Source organism: Corvus hawaiiensis, chromosome 1 (assembly GCF_020740725.1).
Source record: "Corvus hawaiiensis isolate bCorHaw1 chromosome 1, bCorHaw1.pri.cur, whole genome shotgun sequence".
In the NCBI taxonomy this organism is placed as follows: domain Eukaryota; kingdom Metazoa; phylum Chordata; class Aves; order Passeriformes; family Corvidae; genus Corvus; species Corvus hawaiiensis.
This window is the reverse complement of record NC_063213.1, coordinates 15,454,822-15,475,198: the sequence shown is the minus strand read 5'-3', so window position 1 is coordinate 15,475,198 and position 20,377 is coordinate 15,454,822. Positions and strand designations below refer to the sequence as shown.

At 46.1% G+C, this 20,377-nt stretch overlaps 1 protein-coding gene across 3 annotated transcripts in view; it reads left to right on the top strand.

Moving 5' to 3' along the window:
• Positions 1 to 12,436: 12,436 nt before the first annotated feature.
• The window catches only part of JCAD (junctional cadherin 5 associated), a 60,964-nt gene continuing 53,023 nt past the window's right edge, over positions 12,437 to 20,377 (top strand). For all 3 annotated transcript variants that reach the window (XM_048294083.1, XM_048294066.1, XM_048294053.1), the window contains exon 1: positions 12,437 to 12,593. The gene's annotated coding sequence lies outside the window, so the exon portion shown is untranslated. The remainder of the gene's footprint in view (positions 12,594 to 20,377) is intronic.

The window sequence follows — 20,377 nt, the reverse complement described above, 5'->3', positions numbered from 1 at the left end:
TTAATGTTATTCTGAAAGATCAATAAATAAAATATTGAAGAAAACACTTTTCTTTATCAACGTAGGACAATAACCATCAAAACCAACAGCCACCCTGCAGCACAGCTGCAGCAGCAGACACCAGCCAAGGCACGCTCCCCAAGGGGCCGGGGACCCACAGGAGGGGATGTCCCAGCAGAGCCCAACACATTTTTGTTCATCAACTACAGATGTGACCAGTGGGACCACTTGTTTTTTTGGCCCTCTTCCTCTGGCTGATCAGCCTGGCCACATCTGCTTCTAAACTGGCTAAACTTCTTGGGTACAATTTCTGGGCCTTTTTTTAAAATATCACTGCTAATTGACTTCTCTAGGAGATAGGACAGTGGAAGAATTTACATGGATAATGTTCCAAGTAGACAGAAGAGAGTAACAACAGCTTTACTGCTCATGCTGGGGAGTTCAGCTGAACCAGGGGTACAGGCACAGCTCTCACCATGACCTTGAACCAGGCATTTGCTCTGCTCTCATCAGCTCCTCACCTGCTGAATGTTGAGGACGTGTCTGGAAAGTGCTCGAAAGTTAGGTTAACGAACACCACTAATGCAGGGTGAAAAAGGACATCTCACTTCCCAGTTCTGGCTCTCAGGGCATTTCCCCAGCCTTTCACCCCTCCAGGCAGCTCTGTGAGCAGTGGGAGGTGCTTGGGGCCATGCCGTGGCTGGATTTAAGCTGCTTCTCCAGGAAGAGACACTGTGAAAGTGCTGCATCCCAGTGCGTGAGAGCAGCTGTCTCCATCCACAGCTTCAAGCACTACCACAGCAACTAATTAGTGTTGTTTATTAGTGCTGCATTCCCCTAGCTGAGCACGCTGCAGATTGCAGCTGCTGTGGCCCTCCCTACCACCCCAGGAAAAGCCCTGGAAGCAAATTGCCTTGCAGCGTGCCCTGAGGGTCAGCTAATCCTGGCCCTGCAGGGCCAGACCCGATGGCTGAGCTTCAGACAAGGAAACCTCATGCAAAAAATCATCTGTTCAAGGAAATTATTAAGGGTTTTCATCTTCTCTGCAGTGAGATACTTCTTGCTGTCTGATGAGACCAGTCTTGCTGGGGATGGTGAAGCTGTAGAAGCTGCAAGTGATGCAGCGAAGTCCCCTCTCCAGTGCAGCCTGAGTGGGAGCTGATGGTGTGAACCCTTGATGCACCGTCCTGAGCCCCTCCCTGCCTGCAGCACAGAGTCCCCAGCATGGCCAGCAGCTCACAGGGCGGCCTTGCCTTCACACCATGAGGCTGGGAGCCCAGCAGGCACCGCTCAACACAGATACCCAGCAGTGAGCCTGGTGAGAAGCACCCCATGCCACCAGTGCAGCATGAGCACCATGGTGCTCCAGAGATGAACAGCACATTAATGGCAACGCCTGCCTACACTGCATCTACTGCCAGCTCTTCTCTACAGTGACCACCAGCTGAGCATGCAGAAGCAAATGCTCGGGAAAAATTAACAAGCAGTTTGGTTTTGTCTGGCTGAAATGGGATAAAAGAGAATCCAGCATACATGCTTCTGGTGAGAGGATGGGACTTTGGCTTTGTCTAAGGCAGGACTGACCTTCAGGGGACACCTCCACAGGGTACTTGGGTGAGTGTAACCTCGCTGCCCCTCCTGGGTAACTTGTGCTTCCTCACACTCCCGTGCCATGTCCACTGCCTTCACCAAGTGGGCTCCTGCCGAGTCCACAGCAGTGCTCTCACTGCACAGCATCCCTCCTGAGCCTCTCCCCTTGGCTCAGCCTGTGCGTACCCCTCCCAGCACAGCTGGTCCTGCAGCGGGGTGCCAGTCTGGCCTGATGCTGACTTGTGATTGATATATGGTGTTGATTGTAGCTCACAGAAGAAGTGCACATGGCCTGTGGTTTAGAGAACTTCCTAACCGGCAGGCACAGGTCTCTCAAGTGAGAGAGTAGCTCACAAGGAAGGACAAGCGGGGGGGGGGATCTGAGAGAAATCGTCCAACAGCTCTTTAATTTGCCTCCTGGATTTTGATCCCTTTAGTTTCATATGTTTGAGCTTTTCTCCTCAAACAAGAGAGGTACTAATATTTTCCTTAAATAAACTTTCACATAAGGCATTTTCACATAATCAGATTATTCCAGGAGCTGGAGTATTAGAGAAAAGCCAGAGCCTGTTACACGAGGTGCGAACACCGAATCCCCCGAGCATCGGGGTGCTGTCAGTTGGATAGATGGGAGGCACATTTTTGCAGAGAGAGGGTTATCCTTCATTTTTAAGATTCACATTTTGATCCAGTTAGCCTCCTGAACATTTAGCAGCCCCTCCCAAATTTTATCACAGCCTCAAGGGACCAGAAGTGGGAGAGCAGTGCAGGAGGAGGACAACACACCATGACAGCACAAGACTGCAGCAGACGGGGAAAAGAAGCTGTGAAAAGAGCAGGGTCACTGAAAGGACAGTTCTTGGATCCTGGCTGTGGCAGGGATTCTCTCTAGTTTGATGCTAAATTCTGTGAACTTGGATTTGCCAGTGGTTTTGAGCAGGTATTGGTAAGACCACCAGCACCAGCCATATCACCTCCATTATTCTGCTGTGAACTCCTGAGGTAGCAGAGTCAGATGAATCAGGCACAGGTCAAGAGTTGATCTTTGAGTCATCAATCTGACATTGACCCACAGTGTGCCTTAAAGCCAGCAATTTAAAACCTCCCAGGTTTCTGTTCCTTTAACTGTAAAATGGAGCAAACAAAGCATTTCAGTCAAAAAGCCTGAAACTCAAGTTTGGGTGACATATTGTAAAGCAATGTTATGATTAATCTCTTTTCTGTGGATGCTTAGGAAATGAAACGAAAAATGAGCTCTGATCTTCATTTTCCTAAGTTCAGAAATGATTTTATCTTCAGACTGATGCAGGCAACACTATGTTTCTTTTCTTTAAGAGGCATGAAGGGACAGTAAAATGTAAGGAACTGTGAGTGTCTAATTCATGCAAATTCTTTCTCTGCCATTTTGCTCATCAGTTGAGTCTAAATGGGAGGAGAAGGAGCAGGTCTGATTTCAGGCAGCTTCCATGGGACTTGGAGTTACCGATGAGTTCACATCATCACCACAAGAGCTGATGTGGATTGGCTATGGTCACATTCATGGCACTGCCTGGGTTGGCTAAAAACCACACAGTTTTGCTGCCTTAATATTCCAAAGCTGGCTCTGGTTCATGGTGGAGGGTCCTCTTGGATTAAATCACTTGTGAAAGCTCTGCTGGCCTGCAGTGCGTAAACAGTGTGTCAGTGCAGCACATGATGGGAGCTAGATCCGGTTGGATGTTTTCCAGCTGAATGTTTTCTTCCTTGGCCAAAATGCGAATGTTCTTCAGGAATGTGTCAATTTTGACAGATTGCAGCAGCCAGGGGAGTTGAAACCCTGTCATGGGGGTTCTTGCTGCAAAGCCCTTCCACGCCAAAGGGCCCTAGAACTCCACAGCAGCTCACAGACCTGCAGGGCTGAAAACAGGAACTGGTTTTGCCTAAGGGTCCCTTCCCCCTTTTCCTCCAAGTAGCCTGCCTAGGAAAGCTGGACTTCTGCAGGCAAACAAACCAGGCAGGCGTCTCTGCTTCCTCACAACAGACTTTTCCTAAGCTTTTTCAAATCTTATGAGTTTTCCCATAGTGGAAGTTTGTTTTTCTGCTCTGCCTCAAATACAAATATTTTAAAAAACCCTGTTTATCGGTCATTCTGGAATACCAGCACACACAGATGCATTGGAATAATCAATGGTTAATTGCTTTGCTTCTGAGAGGTCATAACAAATGCAACCATATCTTCTTCAAAGGAAGACAAACAAAATGGATAAGAAAAATTATAATGAAACCAAGGAGACATCTGAACAATAATGAAAAATGTTGTGTGGGCCTGAATTTTAGCAGCACACTACTTTGCCTTCCTCTCCTGGGACATCCTTGGGCTAGGGCTCACTCACATCTGGGCAGGGGAGACACCAAGCAGCAGTGGGGAACAGCAGCCTGGCTTTGTGCCCAGAGAGCCAGTGGTGCTCTGAGAAGAAGCACCACTGTGATATCTTGCTCATCTCTTCTTGTGGCTAAGGAGAGGGCATAGCAGTTTTTTTCACCCCATCTGCAAACAGGGATCAGGATGCTGGCTAGGGCTGCTGCTGACCCTGCTGTGAAAACGTCACATCTTCTGGAGCCTGGCCTAATTCATCTCATTTGAGCTGCCAAGTAGGTCTCAGAGGGTAAGAGCTTCAAACTGCTCCTGTCTTAAATTGATTTGAAGAGATTTGCTAAAAGCAAAAGATTTTGTATCCAGGCTACTCCCTGTATACAGCTCAGAGCAGCCCGACAAGGCTCTTTTGTGGAGTACTGAAATGCACTGTGAAGGGTGATAAGGAATGAAACCCACACAGATTGTTACTTACAGTTTAATAAACCCAGCTTCAAACTCAGGAGCATCCGTAAAAAGGGATAACACACGAAACTAAGAAATTTACACCTTGGTTTTGCTCAGGTTCCCACTTCTGTCTTCATAAACACTTCTGTGTGATGGGAAATTTCCCTGCATCACTGTCCCTGCCCAGGGGTCCTTCCTGACTGTGTCTGGAATAGTGATTTGGTACCGAAAGCTGGGATTGCAGTGGCAGTGAGGGGGCAAGCACAGGAGTGTGGCTCCATGCAGTGGGATGTCATGGAACATGGATGCAGTTGTTAATATTTTTGGGATGCTTTATTTATACTGAACTGACCAGTATGAATTATGAGCGCTCAGATTAAGACTTGTGGCCTTCTGTGAGTTTTCTGACTTGCTGCAGGCAGGTGAAAACAGAGCAGACCATGACACAGGGCTGACCCTGATTCCATCAGCAGCTCTTCGTGATGAACTCCCTGGCAGATAGTGCCAGTACTTCCCCGGCAGATAGTGCCAGTACTTCCCCAGCACAGCCTCAGAGCAGGGTTTGGCCCAACAAGTGCCAAATGGCCTGACTATAGAAGAACCTACTGGCACCTACAACTTTCTACAATGCACACAAGATTTCAAAAATACTGCCCTTCCAGGCCTGCAAGTTTTGTCTTTGAAGGATGGAGCTGGCCAGCCTCTGCATTATTCTCCTTAATTTTACCTTGCTGTCTTGTAATTTTTGTTGGGAATGGTTACTATGAGCTTTTGGTGTTAGTGAAAATCTGAATCTGATTGTCAGAACCTTGCCAAAATTTTTCTCCATCACCTCTAAACACTTGTGCACTGCCAATCAATGCACATCCACAGTGTGAGGCTTGACTTTCTAGACTGCAAACAGGAAGGAATGACTTTTGGTCTCCTAGGGGCAGTGCATAATTTGAGTACAATGACCTTTACACCTTAGGCTGTAAGTTTCCACAGCTCAAAGGAGTAATTCCAGCACCTGAGAAATCCTATGCTAAACATGAGTTTTAGGAAAAAAAATCAAGAATTGCTGTGGCGGTAAAACTGAGGAAAGTTCCATTTGCTCTGACCTTAAGTGCAATTTCTCTCTACTTCCTGGGAGCTCCTGGTGTTTTGCTCCTTCTGACGCTTACCCAAGAGAAATCATGCCCCTCCTTACTCATCTTCATTATTAAAAACCCAAAGAGGATTTACACTGCCTTTTGCAAAAAAAAAGTGCCTTCTAATCCTCCAAGTGTACACAGCAGAAATAGGTCCCAAACACTCAGGATCTTACAAGAGAAAACATATTAAACTGCATCAAAGGGGAATCTAACATGATGTTTTATTTCCCTTTCCAGTGTCCTTCCTCTGTGCAGTTTACTTTTTTAAGATCAATTCCTGTTGCCAACAGTGTGTATTTGTGTAATGGGGCAGGCAGATGTGCGCCAGAAGTTTGTGCTCTGCCATGAAAGGCGGGTTGGGACAACCTTACACGAGGGAGATCTCGCCACCTGCCTTCATGGTCGGAACAGAAAAGCCAGACAAAGGGCTCCAAGGAAAGATGGTTTATTTCAGTATGCAGATGGGAATGGAGACAGAGAGGTGTGGGGATAAAATTTCCTACAAACTTGGGGCTGCCAAGTGCGGGCAGGTTTTCAGGAGAGCTGAGCTTCCATTAGTAAGTAAAATAATGGGCTAATTTATCCAAAGAACTCTGGACAAGGGGAAATGAGATCTTCTGGGGATCTTGCCTCATATAGTTACTATAACGACTTGGCCTTAGTGCTGAGTGTATGAAAATCCATCAAAGGTGATTTGCCAAAAGTGGTGCAGGGAGTCTGCAATACATCTGGGGATCAAATTCTCATGTCTGAAACAAAGTACATTATTCAGGCCTCTTACTTGTTTGGAAAAAGCAAGATTTAGCTTTGGCTTAGCTGTCTTGCTTTAGAACAAGAAAAAGAAGGAGCTCAAAGCAGATCTTGCAGATCCTTTGTGGCCTTTTGATGTTTCCTGGGGAGAGCTCTGGGACCAGGTTGGATGGGGCTCTGAGCAACCTGGTCTAGTGATAGGTGTCACTGCCCACAGCAAGAGAGTTGGGACTAGATGATTTTTAAGGCCCCTTCCAACCCAAACCAATCCATGGTTCTATGATTCTCTCTAAGAGGAGATGTTGTCAGGGCTGATATGACTGTAATGAGGTAGAGACAGCCCCACATCACCCCACTCACCCTGGACAGTGCAAAGGGCTTCTGGGCTCGGTACAGTTTCAGACCTTCTATGCACATTTCATAATTTTTGAGCAAATTCCTTGGGGCTGCTAGGTGAGATGAAGGCTTGGAGAATGCCTGTGAGCAGGTCAGTGAAGCATCTTACCTCAAGTCTTGTAATATCATGCAACTTTTCTTGTGGAAATCAAAGGCAAAGCTTGAGCACTGCTCTGCAAACAGTGCAAAGGGTAAGCATTGGGGTGGTGCCACACTTTCTGCCTTTTTATTCAGATGTATCTCTGGCTCAGCATTTCCTTCAGACAGGCTTTCACACTGCATCCTGGACAGCCACTTGGCTAGTTGTGACAGAAGTAATTGCTGGTAAGTAGCTGAAGGCAAGGCACACAAACAGAGGATTTCTTAGGGATGCAGGCTGCAGTTCTGGGTACACTAAAAAGAGACTTTTCCCCTCCCTGCCACATGACCACATCCTGCCTTGCTGAAATCGTCAAGAGCTGTCACATGAAAATAGCCAAGGAGCCACTGAGGCCATAGGACAGGACTCCAATTCCTGCCAGATCTGCCCTTGCTTTCGTTAGCAGCAATTACTCCTTTTCCCAGAGCGGCAGCCATCAGGCCAGACCCGCTGCCTTCCAGGTGGGTGTTTTGCAATTTGCTTTCATGGCATAGAGTGAAAAACCAAGATGACCACCAGACATTGGTTGTGTGATGGCACCTTCCGCTAACATGTCTCATTTTGCAGTCAGTGGTACAGAGGTCCCTGGGCTCCTGCAATCAGGGGTGTGAGAGAAACAAGAAAACCACTGTTATTACCTAACAAGAACTGTCGCGCCTTTGTCTGAATACCAATATTTTCTTAAGTTTAGGAAAGAGCTCTGCTGTTTTCCTCATTAGCCTCTGTTTTCTGGACCTCTGATACAAAACCCTATGTTCCTTTCCTCTCAGCCTATGTTTTCTCCATTTTCTCCACAATGTGCCCTGACACCTCCATCTGAACAAGGACCTCTGTTATTTTCTTCCACCTCATTGAATGCACCAGTTAAACCAGGGACTTCATCCTGACATTTTGCAGCTGGACTCCAGTGTGGGGTTCTCCATGGGCTTTAGGGGCACAGCTGCTTCACCATGGTCTGCACCACAGGCTGCAGGAGAATCTGCTCCAGTACCTGCAGCACCTTCTCCCCCTCCTTCTTCACTGCCCTTGGTGTCTGCAGAGTTGTTCTTCTCATATACTCTCTCACTCCTCACTCCTCTGCTGTTATTCCAGGCAGTTTTTCCCCTTCTTAAATAATGTTACCCCTTGTCCCTGATGGGTTTGCCCATGGTCAGTGGCAGGTCAGTCTGGGAGTCATTTAATCCTTTTCTCCTCTGCAGTGTCCTGCAGTTCCCTGTGACCCAGCACCACAGGGTGAGCAAAGCCTGCACCATTACAGGTAGTTTATGATGTACTTCAGGGTTTGTCCAATACTCACATACTAACACTGGGAGATTCTTCTTGATGGGTTGGGTGCAACTTCCTCATGCTAGGGGTAAGACCTGCTGGGTTTGGAAAGGGGGAGCAATACCTACATAGGGTAAATGGCTGCCAGAGCCCCTCCAGTGCCAGCCAACAGGGCCTGGAACCCCCAAACAGAGCACCCACCTTTTTTCCCTTGGGTTTGTAGCAGAGGTGCACACACTTCATTTAAGAGGAAGCTCTTTGGTGGAATTGCTAGATTAATCTGCAATTAGCTGTAAATTTGTTCAATTTTAGCTTGTCACGTCATTTGGTGTTTTATGTTCACTGATGGTAATGACTGGTGTAATTTTAGAAATAAACAGAACAGAAGCAAGCATTGCAATCTAGAAAGAAAATAATTCAGATCCATGAACTTAAATTCACTTTTTCCCCCTGTTTTTTTTTTTTTTTTTTTTTTAGTTTTGACAACTATCAAAGTTGTGTGTCTTATTGTGCTTGATATTGTGAGGGACTGGTTCAGGGCATCATTTCATGGAGTACTTTGACTAAAGAAAACATTTGTTTTCTTTTACAACAGAAGTTAAGTAGAGATGTCAAAACTGTAGAGCAGAAGAGTGAAAATGTGGTCTGTTACCATTCCCAATGGACTCCTTTTCCCAAAAGCTTATGTTTTCTAGATCAAACATGAAGTTTTGTGTGAATCCTAATGGAAGATCTTTTAACAGTGTGGATTGGCAGTATCACTTCTAGAAGCAGTTCCTCAATTCAAAAGAAATGGAAACTTCTTGAAAGCATGCAAAATAGATGAGCAGCTATTCAAGTTCCTTTAACATGTAATTTCCATAGACAATGTCTATTATGACTTCTTCATCCCATTATCTCAGGAGTGGCCATTGTAGGAGTTCTTGATGCTGCAAAATTTTATTTCATTTTGCAGTTCATTGTGCTTTGCATTTCCTTTTGTTTGTTGCTCAATTCATAGAAATGCTGACTGAAATGCAAAATTGAATCCCTAAATAGTTCTAGCACGGTCTGCGTTTTATTCTGAAGGCTTTAATGGGAGGCAGGTGAGCACCACAGCTTCCAGACCTCAGCCAGTGTGATTATAGTGCAGAAATATCCAGCACTGCACGAGGCTGCTGAAAGGGAATACTCCTCTCACAGGCCAGGAATGATTTGTTGCTGTTTGCACTTGGGAAACAGCCATTCCAGCTCAGAACCATAATGAAGAGAGAAAGGGAACTGCGGAATGCCTTTGTTTTGGAGGCAGCCTGTTCATGGTTTGTACTGCAGCAGGATACATCAGGCAGGGAGCAGGTCTGAGCCGCCTCAAGGCACAGGAGAAAAATAAAAAACTTCACCACCAGGCAGGTGTTTGCCTTCCAAATGCTGGATGCTGTGTCAGAGCCTAACTCTGGCAAAGGTTTCAGAATTAATTTCTTTTTTTTGCAAAATAATACGAACTTGAAGGAACTGGTGGTGAATTTGTGTTTAACTTGTTGGCTTGTCTAGGACAACAAAGGAAACGAACACTAACCCCAGCCCTCTGTTAGTACTTTCATCCGCATCCCAAAGAAACAGGAGTTATGTGGAACGCTGAAATGTTTTGCCTTGACATTTCAGAAATAAAACTTTACATTTCCTCTATGTTTGTTTTTAAAGTGCTGTTTCTTCATAAATTGAGCACAGGCTGACCTAAGAGATAAGCTAGAAAAACCAAACCATGCAGTAGGATCAAAAGCTTTCACTTAATTCAAAATTATTTTTGCTTTCCCTCATCCTACTTTTTTGGTTTTAGTTTCTCTGGAAAAATGGACTCTTTTCAGGTCAACCTGCAGAGCAAAGTCTGCTGGCATCTCTTCCTCCTGCTGTTTCCTATTGAACCAGCTAAGTAAAAATGAAAAATATACCCATCTGCAGCACAGAAACTTCCTTTGTACACACAAAATCCCCCATCCAGGCGCAACAGGGACCACAAGAGAAGTCCTTGCTGGCAGATTGCTGTGTTGGTGCAGCGGTCTGGTCCCTGGCATACCAGTATCTGCAAACAGAGACCTGGGCTCTTCCAGCTGGATCTTCCTGTCTCTGCCCTGTGACCATTTCTCATGCCTGCTTTCCTTGTGGGGTCCCATGCAAGGGTGAGGTAGAGCCTGTAGCTGGAAAATATCAGTGGAGTTGATGTTATGACAATTACAGCTAGCTGGAAAGCCAGCTTGGGTGGAGTGAGCTGCTCGAGTGGTGGATGGAGAAGTTGGTTCATGATCCAGAAGTTAGCTGATGGGAGGTTTGGGGACATTTTGTGTCTAGCTCAGGTACACATCTCTGCCTGTGGCACAGATGCTTGGGATCCGTCCTGATTTCAGCTGGGATAGAGTTAATTCTCTTCCTAATTGAGGGTACAGTGTGGTCTTTTGGATTTAGTATGAGAATAATGTTGATATCACACTGATGTTAGAGTAGTTGCTGAGCAGTGCTTGCACTAAGTCAAGGGCTTTTCAGTTTCTCCTGCACGAGAAGCTGGGAGGAACCATAGCTGGGACAGCTGACCCGAACTAACCAAAGGGATGTTTCCTATCATAGGATGTCATGCTCAGTATATAAACTGCACAGAGTTGGCTGGCAGGGGTCAATCCCCAGCAGGTGGTAAGCAATTGTATTGTGCATTTTTCCTATTATTACTATTTTTTGAAAGAAAAATTTATTTCAATTATTAGACTGGCCTTACCCCAACAACAGATTTTGCCCTTTACTGATTCTTCTCCCCATCCCACTGGGGAGGCTGGGGCGAGGGAGTGAGTAGCTGCTTAGTATTTAATTGTTGGTTGGGGCTAAACCGCAACAGGTTACAAATTTTCCCCAGGAAACCCCAAGGTCAGGGGAGCCAGGGTGAGCCATGCATCAGGGGAAGCTCAGAGAGCTCAGTCTAAGCTCTGGGAAGCAGGCTGGCATCTCTGGAGATGCTCCAGTCCACCTGGGGAAGCTGCAGGCTGAAGTGGGTGACAGGCTCTGAACCGCTGCAGGTTGTTAAAGACACCAGACCCGCACATCAGAGCGAGCTCTCTCAGCCGTGCCTGGGTGACCCACCAAGCTGAGTCCCCACGCTCCCGGCCAGCCCCCCACGAGCCGGGCGCTGGCTGTGATGCCCCTGCTCCTGCTGAGGGACAGGAGCCAGCCATGCTGCTGCTGGATTCTCTGCTGCCTTCCTCCTGCACAGCACGGGCCCCCATCCTCCAGGACAGGCCGGGAGGGCTGCCCGCATTTTTCAGAAAGGATGATTACATCTGCAAAGCACCCGGCACTGCTTTGGGATGAAGAGAGTTATGTAACTGTAAGATAATGTTATTTATAGAGCCAGGTTTTATCCAAAATGGAATTAAACTTGTGTTCCTGAAGCCTCTGCTGTCAAAGACAAATCGCAATTTGTCCAGTAGCCTCTAGTGCTCTGCATTCAAATACTTTTTCTCAGTTCATCCCAAAGTTTAAGAATGTGTTTTATTTACAAATCATACATCTTAGAAAGTGAGGAAATCTCTTTTCCATCAGCTGTGAGGTGACCATGGAAGCCTGGGCAGTGGCCATAGAAGCTGGGACCATAGTTGTTCTTTGCAACTGCATCAGATGTGACATCAAAGTACCATAAACCGGAAGGGAAGGCAGAGTTTGGTTGGGTTAAACACAAAATCACAAACAATTGTCCTAGGCACAATACTTTGCCTGCATTTAAGACTCTCTGTAATAATCCATGAGCTGCAGGGGGATATCCAGCTTACATCCCTGTTGGAGGTGGCACTAGTTCAGTGGGTTAATGTCTGTGCTCTCACAGAACTACAGACCCTGTGACCTTTTAAAATCATGCATTATTAACTTAGAGAGCTTTACTTGCTCTTTTGAAATATTAGATTTAAATCCCTCATATCTGTACCTTTTACAAGCCACAAAAATGCAAATTTCTGGGCTGCCTGCTGAAATCCATGCTAACAGGTGTTAGGAATACTGTTTTATGAGGTACAGCACCTTGCATAGGTTAGCTTGTAGAGTTCATCTGCTGCCCCTCACTTGTCATAGTATCTAGCATGAAATTCCACACATGCCTTTTATTTAGGAAAGAACACAAAAGTATGTTATCTTATTCCGCTGGAATTTTCCACAGTTATTTAGCATGTTAGTTTAAGCATAATTGGTTAGTGGGCTCTTGAAATCTATATCGTAGCTGTATTTATTTACATCAGGCTAAAAGTAGTTCATTTCAGTTGAGGTAAATGTGAAGCATTAGATTGCAAACGTACCTAATCCATCTCTCCTCCCCCATGACTAGAAATCCTGTGGTTAAAATAACACAGCCTCTATTCAGAGCACAAACTTAGAGCTGCGAGCAGGAGCAGGCTTGGGATTTAAGCAACTCTCAGCAGATGAGTCTGTTCCAGGGTTTTTCTCGGGTTTGTTTTTCATCCTACTTTTGATCCATGAGAGGAAGCCAGGCTCTCTCCTCTGGGCAAGCAAGGTAAAGATTTTCTGCATTCTGTATACGGTTGCATGTGCTTGTAAAGGAGCTTATAAACATGATTGCAAAACGGCTGTTGCAAATGCAATTGTAAAAATGTTGCTGTTATAGAGCAAGAAGTGTTTGGCAAATGGCTTCACAATCTTTAAATGTTAGTCTGGTCTTCTGGCTATTTCCACACGACAGTAAAATGATGAAATGATAAATCTTGCACAGAGAAGAAAGGAGCAGTGATTCTCCATCACACATGAGAGAAGCTGAGCATGTAGGAAATAGCAAACCCAGGTACTACTGTGATCTAGCCAGACTAAAGCAAAACTGGCATTTTGCTGTCAGGTATAGTCCCTCCTGGGTTTGTCCAGCTGCTCTAACCCCATTTGGGAGGCTGAGGCTGTGTTGGAGGATGGCACTGACTCTGTTTACAGAGTATATGCTAATGCTGCTCCAGCGTGACTCTCACAGTAACGGCGGAACCGTGCTTTCAGGAATGTTTGGATGCGTCGTGCCAGATAATTAACTGCCTTTATTTGCTCTTGCTGCTTTCCAAGTCACAGGGCATGTAGAAAAGCATCATCTTTCCTTGAATCCTTATTTTATTTGAAATCCAGGAAACAAGCGTGATGTCTGTGCTAATGCCCATGGAACTGTACTCCCAGTGCCAGTCTGTTAACTCTCCCAGCCCCGTGCTGTTTTTCACAGGGGATCCCGAGTACCACATCAGTCCTCCTGCACCACGGTGTTCAAACACAGAAGGTGGCACTGCTGGGGACTATGGAAACACCGTTACTCACATTTTTGCTTAATTTTAAAAATGCTGCCCCTCCCTGCCCTAAGGCATGGGGCAGTGTGGTTGCGTTGTGGGGGCACTTACACCCCCCTCCATCGGGGTAACACGAACAAATGCTGCTCCAGGTGCTACCTTTCCAGTGCTGGAGAAAGCCTTGTTTCCCGCACAGAGATGCTCACTTTCCCCTTTCTCTGCTTTCCACTTCTTTTTCCCTTCCCTGAGCGAGACAGGATGGTTTCACATTGTCCTGTGTGCAGTCACTGTCCTGCCCTGGTCCCTGCTGTCCCACAGCCGTGTCACTCCCATGGCAGCATGCACTCCACTCCTGCTCGGCCAGAGGAAAGAGGAGGACCCTGCTTAGCACACCAGGTCCTCTTTCGACTGGAAAAGGTGCTCTCGTCCTTTGAGCCAACAGTGCTGCTTTGTCCTGGGAGAGAAATGCAGCTTTATCACTTGGGTGCCCGGCACAGGGAGGGACAAGCAGGGCTGTAAGGAATACAAACACACGGCTCTTCCCGATTCTCCGAGCACACCGCGGCAGAGAGGCAGCTCGGAGAGAGAATATGTGCAAAACAAAGAAATGCGGTCAGGCAGGAACTATAAAATTCCAGTATAGAAAGTGGAGCTGATGTCATTTTAACATCCTAAGCAGTGCCAAGAATTCTAAGCTCCGTATCAAGATTCAGTGCAAAACCCCCACAAACTCACAACTTGTTCTTGTGGAAAAATTAACTTTTATGGAAAATATGCATGGGAACATGCCAGAGGAGTGTGTTGCTTTATTTCTTTTATTAATTTCAAATACATTAGTTCAGAGAGCAATCCCATTTTAGCATCAGCTGCCTCTATCCAAGAAGCCGAGGCTCACACACACAGTTCGCAAATATTGGAGGCGAGGGAGCTGTGTTTTTCTGTGTGATCAGTTGTTGGATGGAAAGAGCTGTTCAAGTAGGAAGGGGTGTGGGAAGGCTCAGTGGGATGACTGAGTTAAAGCTTTTTTCCTGGTGACATATCTGAATCGTGATCAGATGCACCTGAATGGAGCAGCATCATCAGCTATTATAACACAGAGTGCGTCAGAGGTGGGATCGCGTGCAGCTCCTGTGATAAAGGTTACTCATCTCTGTCCTGCTATAGGACCGCCTTCGGTGTTGCTTATAACTTTGTCAGACTTGAATAGTTTAGACTGAGTTCTTCCAACTTGATTGTCTGCCTTGGGCTAAGTTCTTTCCTGGAAAATTTCAGCCAAAACTGTCCAGCCAGTTTTGTTCATTCCAAGAATGAGCATAGGGAAAAAGGAATTGTTGTCCAACTGGAAAAAAAAGAAAGGAAGAAACAGGAGGGGGGAACCTGGTGATCCTTTCTTTGGATTGTTCTTATCCCTCTGTGCTTTGGAGTTGAGATCTGAAATTTGGCAGCTTTCTGTTGGGAATGTGATTTTTTTTTTTTTTTTAACTTTGTAAATCTCCTCCAATTTGGCTTAGTGATAGCCTTTGAAGGGAGAAAATAGCAACTTCTTAGGGACATGCTAAGGCTGAGCAGTCAAAATCTCCTGAGACTCCTTCCCACATGAGTGAGCTCAGCCCAGAATCCCAGCAGCTCCCAGTGTTGACCCCAATGCTCCTGTGCAAACATCCAGTGCTACCAAGTTCCTGCAGATCCTTGTTCTTCCCCACAGCACAGCAGGAACCCCGTCCTCTCTCTGCAGTCCAAGAGTCATCCCAGCTCGAGGAGCAGGATGAAGATGGGCTCTTCACGTAATGCTGCTCAGGGCAGAGTTGATGGCCGATGGAAAGGCAGGCAGGGAGCAACACTTTGATACCTGGTGGCAGACAGGGACCCAGGGGATGCTGGGCTAAGCAACGGTCTGGTACTCGGATGCTAAAGCCTGGGGGTTGCATGGGATTGGGATGGGGAGTACATGGTACAAGTGAGGAGCCAGGGGGCTTGGGAGCAGGTCAGGAAGGTGTGGGTGAAGGTGTGAGCCATGGGGAGAGTCTGGGCATGCTGGAGCCTGACATGAAACCTCAGCTGCCCCACTCTTGGTCCCTTTTTGGGAAAGTGAGGGCTACCTCTCAGAATTGGCTTGAGTCCCACTCTCTCTGCAAGGTCATCTGTGCCAGGTCTTGCTGAGGCTCTCCCTAGTCTGCAGCCAGACTGTGGGGTGCCCCACTGTCTGCATGTGCAATAAGACCCTGCTCCTGATGTCTGCTGCTGGGATGGGAGTTGGTGGGAGCTCTGCCTCGAGCATGTCCAGTGTGCCTGATGCTGAGCACTCCTGCACAGCCTCATGTCTGTTGGTCACCTCCTGGGGACAGCTGGGATGAGTGACCAAGGCCCTGATAAACCAGTGCCTGGTGCAGTCAAGCTCTTGCTTACATGCCTGTCTCTGTTTCCATTTTATTCAAGTGGCTAAAGAACCACCACCCTTGACAGAGGTACTAGAGCTCAGGGACACTTGTGAAGAACCCAGGTGCACTAGGGAGGTGTGTCATTGTAATTCCAAGTTTTGGGAAAGTCAGTAATTTTTCTTGAGGAGAACTCAGGAAGAAAATAAAGCCTAGGACTATGCTGAACTCTAAGGGAAAAACCCAAAATTCTCTGTAACATCTCCAGTGAAAAAAGTCCATCCAGTACCGTGGGATAAAGCTGAGACCTCTGGCAAAATACTGTGTGTGTTCATCTAATTAACAATTGTACCATAACACATAGCACAAAGGAGGCCTAATTCTGGCATCTCTTGCCTCATGGATTTTTCAGTTGTAACAGTATTCTTATAGCCTATTTTTGTACTCAATGCACGTGCAGCATTGGAGACAGATGGTGAAATCTCAGTGTTCATTGTGCCGCTTGACGTGATTTCCACATTGAAAGGTAGGGAGCTGCAGTCTGCTTGTTCCCACTCCCACTGGAGTGGCAGGGAAAGGTGGCTTACTTCACTTCTTTTATGACTATAGACTATGGAGCAACCTGGACAGCCCCTCCTTCCACAGAGACAGGCAGTGAAGCTTCATCATCTTCACCAGCTCCTGGGAGCCCCATGCTCACACCAGGACTCAGCTCCCAGTTTCTGCAGTGAGGCTGGAGAAACAAAGACCAGAAGGACAGGAGCTGTGAGAAGAGTGTGAGAAGATCAGAGCTGCCTACAGACAGCTACTGAGAGAGGAAGGAGTGCTAAGGAGCTGTGAGACAGTGTTGGCCAGTGCTGCAGGCAGTGCTTGATGAGCACTAACAGCCTCACCTTAGTCAAGGATGTCACAATGAGGAGCTTTAAGCAGGGATTTGCAGGAGAACTGAAACAGAAAAGGAGTGGTGGATACTTATGGGCTTCTGCTCCTATGGACATCACTAAAGTCTGATGCTGAGTGAGTACGGATGAGTGGAGTAGAGACTGGCAGTTCAAGGACCAGAGATGCTTAATGGGGATGTCCTTGTGGAAGCTGTCACAAAATAAATAAAGCCAGGAGGATGTTGCTGTTACAACTTTGATGAGATGATTACACGTAGGGAGCAGCATCATGAATGAAGCAGTCAGGTCTGTGCATAAGGTTTCTTGCACAGATCTAAAAGAGCTGCTGCCTTCTCATCTGCCACCCCAGCTGGTCCAGCCAGCTCCTTGCACTGCACACAGCCCAGGGAAAGAGTCAGGTCACCTCATGAGTGCTAACCCAAAACCTTCACTGCTTGATGAATTGTTTGACCTACTTGAGGCTCAGACTTCACTCAGAGAATTCCATGCTCTTCCTACAGTGTTGGTCTGAATTAAACCAGTATGTACAACATGACTAGTTCAACAATCACCACACTGTGCCTTGGGACTTTGCCTCTGCTGGAAACTAAAGTACATGCAATTAATTCTGTGGTTCCTCAATGAACAAAATGGGGCTTTTGTGTAATACTATTACTCATTTGTTTCCAATTAGTCATGAATCATGAATTGTTTTGTCTCAGAAATTAATGCTCTTTTTTTCCAAATTATCAGTTTTTACCTACTTTGCAGACCCCCATGTTTCCATGGCTTGTGTGGGCCAGGTCTTCTGTCCTGATCCATGCTGGAATCTTGGGTTTCTGAATGTAATTGTACAGTAAGATTGAGGTCTCCAGATCCCATGGATTGAGAGAATCAAACTGATCCCAGACCTGAGAGAAGGTTGCTACTTTCCTGCAACTGCACTTCAAACAGGAATATGTCTTCATGTTATTCTGCTGTCCAGTGATGTGGATTAGGGTGAAACATCAAAAAATTTTGCTTATGAATGGGTGCACAGATTTTGTCTCCTCTCAAGGCATAGGCCTAAGTACTCTTGTAGTGACCACCAGTGTTCTCCTACATAAATCAGGTCCTGCTTAATACAGGGGATCTGCCACATCTTCAGATGCATCCATGAAACACGTGTCACTTGGGCTGCGTGACCTTTACAGAATCCTCCAATTCCAGGGACACTTTGGAAAAGTGACTTATTTTGTGCTCTATTGTCTTGCAACTCAGATGCAGAAGGGGAGTGAATACACGGTCATATCAGGAAAGAAATACTCATTTCTGATAAGGCAAAATGGCCTTACCTTTTTCAAAAGAAGGAGGCCAGCACAGGGTGAGGAAGATGAGCATTTCAGCCTTTTGCACTGGTGAATTTGGGAAACCCCTACCCAGACATAAGCTCAGGTTTCTGACAGTGAGACAAGTGTTGTATTACCCAAGTCCTTTTTGTATCAATTCATTTATAGCACCCTTGTGAATCCCATAATCCAAGTCTATGTATGAGACTTACAACACACAAAGGTTCCTACCAACCTCAAACTCACTGAGCACTTTTAACTGCTTACGGCCTTTTAGTACGTTTTCAATTTTATTTCGATGTCCTGCCCCTCAGCAGTGAACTTTTCTTGTTTTCTCTTCTTTTCTGCTACTACCAGATGGATGTTCATGCCCTTGGCACTGTCTTCCTGGAGGGCAGAACAGCAGCTCCTTGTATCCCACTGCAGAAGGTGGCTCCAGCTCTGTTGCCACTGTGCACAATAAACTCTCACCCAAGTCACCATCCCTGACCCTCAACAAATCAAGAAGGGTTGTAAAGCAAACCCACGTTGCCATGTGCAGCCTTCTGCCATCAATTGTGTGTCCATCAGAGACTGGCCAGCACATGGGATGGGTTGTGCACAACCAGCCATGCCCACCTTTTCCCCTTCTCCTCCGGCACAGGGTCCTGCTGCTGCATGTTGGGTAGCAGCCACCTGTGGACTTAAACCCTACACTGCCATCAGGCAAACTGTCAATGGCACTTGCAGAGTGGCTTTCTTGCACTGTGCATCCACTGGCTAGGACTGCCAGGGTTTGCACCCCTGCTGCACATTGGCACGAGGCAGGAATTGCCTTGTCAATAACTTACCTTGGGAAAACACAATCAAATAAAATTATGTTATCCACCTCCGACGCCTTTGCTCATAATGGATTGTTTTGGCCTCCTGCATATGTGTAATCAAATACTGCTGCTTTTCACATGCTACACTTCACTGTGTTTAAATTGAGAGGGATCTCCCTTAAATATTTATTTAAACCATAACATCCCTTGAGCTCTTTATAAATTGCTGTACAAAATTGACTCCAAACACTATTTTAAAAATTTAATTAAACTGGTTTTCTGCCTGAGCACAGTGCTGTGGGCCAGCACCTCCTTCTGCCAGGGCTGAAGATCCTGTAGCTCTGAAAGCCAGCCCCTGCTCCACAGGAGTTATGGACCCAGCCCTCAAATTGTTCCAGAGTCGCAGGGCAGAGTTTCAGAAGACATATTGGTCTTGCCCCAATAACTCAAAAATCCTGTAACTTCCAGACAGGCTCCTTCCCCGGATGCAGGAAAACTGCTCTGAGAGCTGTCTCTTCCTACTGGTACCCACACACCACAGCTGAGGCTGGAAATACAGTAATGCCAATTCTCTGCACCTCACAACTGCTGGGGAGCAGGAGGAAGCTAAGGCTGCTGATATTTTTAAATAGTATTTAAATCATGACTTCATAACCTGGCGTTCTGGGAATTTTCTGAGCAAAAGATCCTAAAAATACATAAAACACACAACATAATCTGTACTATTTGGCTGGAGTCTGCAAATCTAAGAAGAATTCCCCACCCCAAATAAAAATATTTTTATATTGTATATAAAAGAGAGGATTTAAACTCTTCATTTAGCAGGCCATTTTTTTGTATTTAATTTTAGTTAAAGGTGGACTTACACAGAAATGTTGGTAGTATTAATGTTATCTGTTAAAAAGTTTACACTAGATCAGCAGTATATTGGTGGAGAGAGCTACAGCCCTTCTTCTGCATTTCTAATTCCACATTCTTCCAGCATCCTGATGAATCAGTTATTGGCTAAATCTTCATAGCCAACATGGATTTGGGTGGAAATTGAATTACTCACCATCTAAAGTAAGTGCGAAGAAGATAATTCATTATGCTGCTCCTTAGCTGTAATTGAGGCTCATGTCTTAATTCAAGGCTCTGTGTGGGTTTAATCATAGAGCTGAACTGGGGAGAAATACCAAAGCTTCTCTGAATCATTTTTATTCCTGCCCCAGTTCTTTGTCGTTAATTACATCAAGACATATCTCCAAGGAGACCAAGAGTGGTGCCATCAGCCTGCTGTCCCTTAGGTCCCCCTGAAACCTTCACTTGTTTTGCTAAGTGCGGTGTGTCTTTGGATGGTCCCTTGGGAGGAAGAGGCAGGCTGCATTTTGCTTGAGATCCTTTTTGTTCTGAGTGCAGATTTCAACAGAGCAAATGAAAAGGTACAGTCTTTTTAGAGTGAACACTAGTGGTGAAGCTGGGAGATCAATCAGCCTTTTCTCAGCTAAAGATGATTGCAGAAAGAGTTTTGAACACCAGGAGGGCACTGAGCATTACTTTCCTCCCACGGTGAATGCAGTATGTGGAACATGTGCCTCAGACATCCTTTTCCTTTTTCCAGGCTGAATGGGAAAGACCTCCTTGTACTTTTCTCTCCA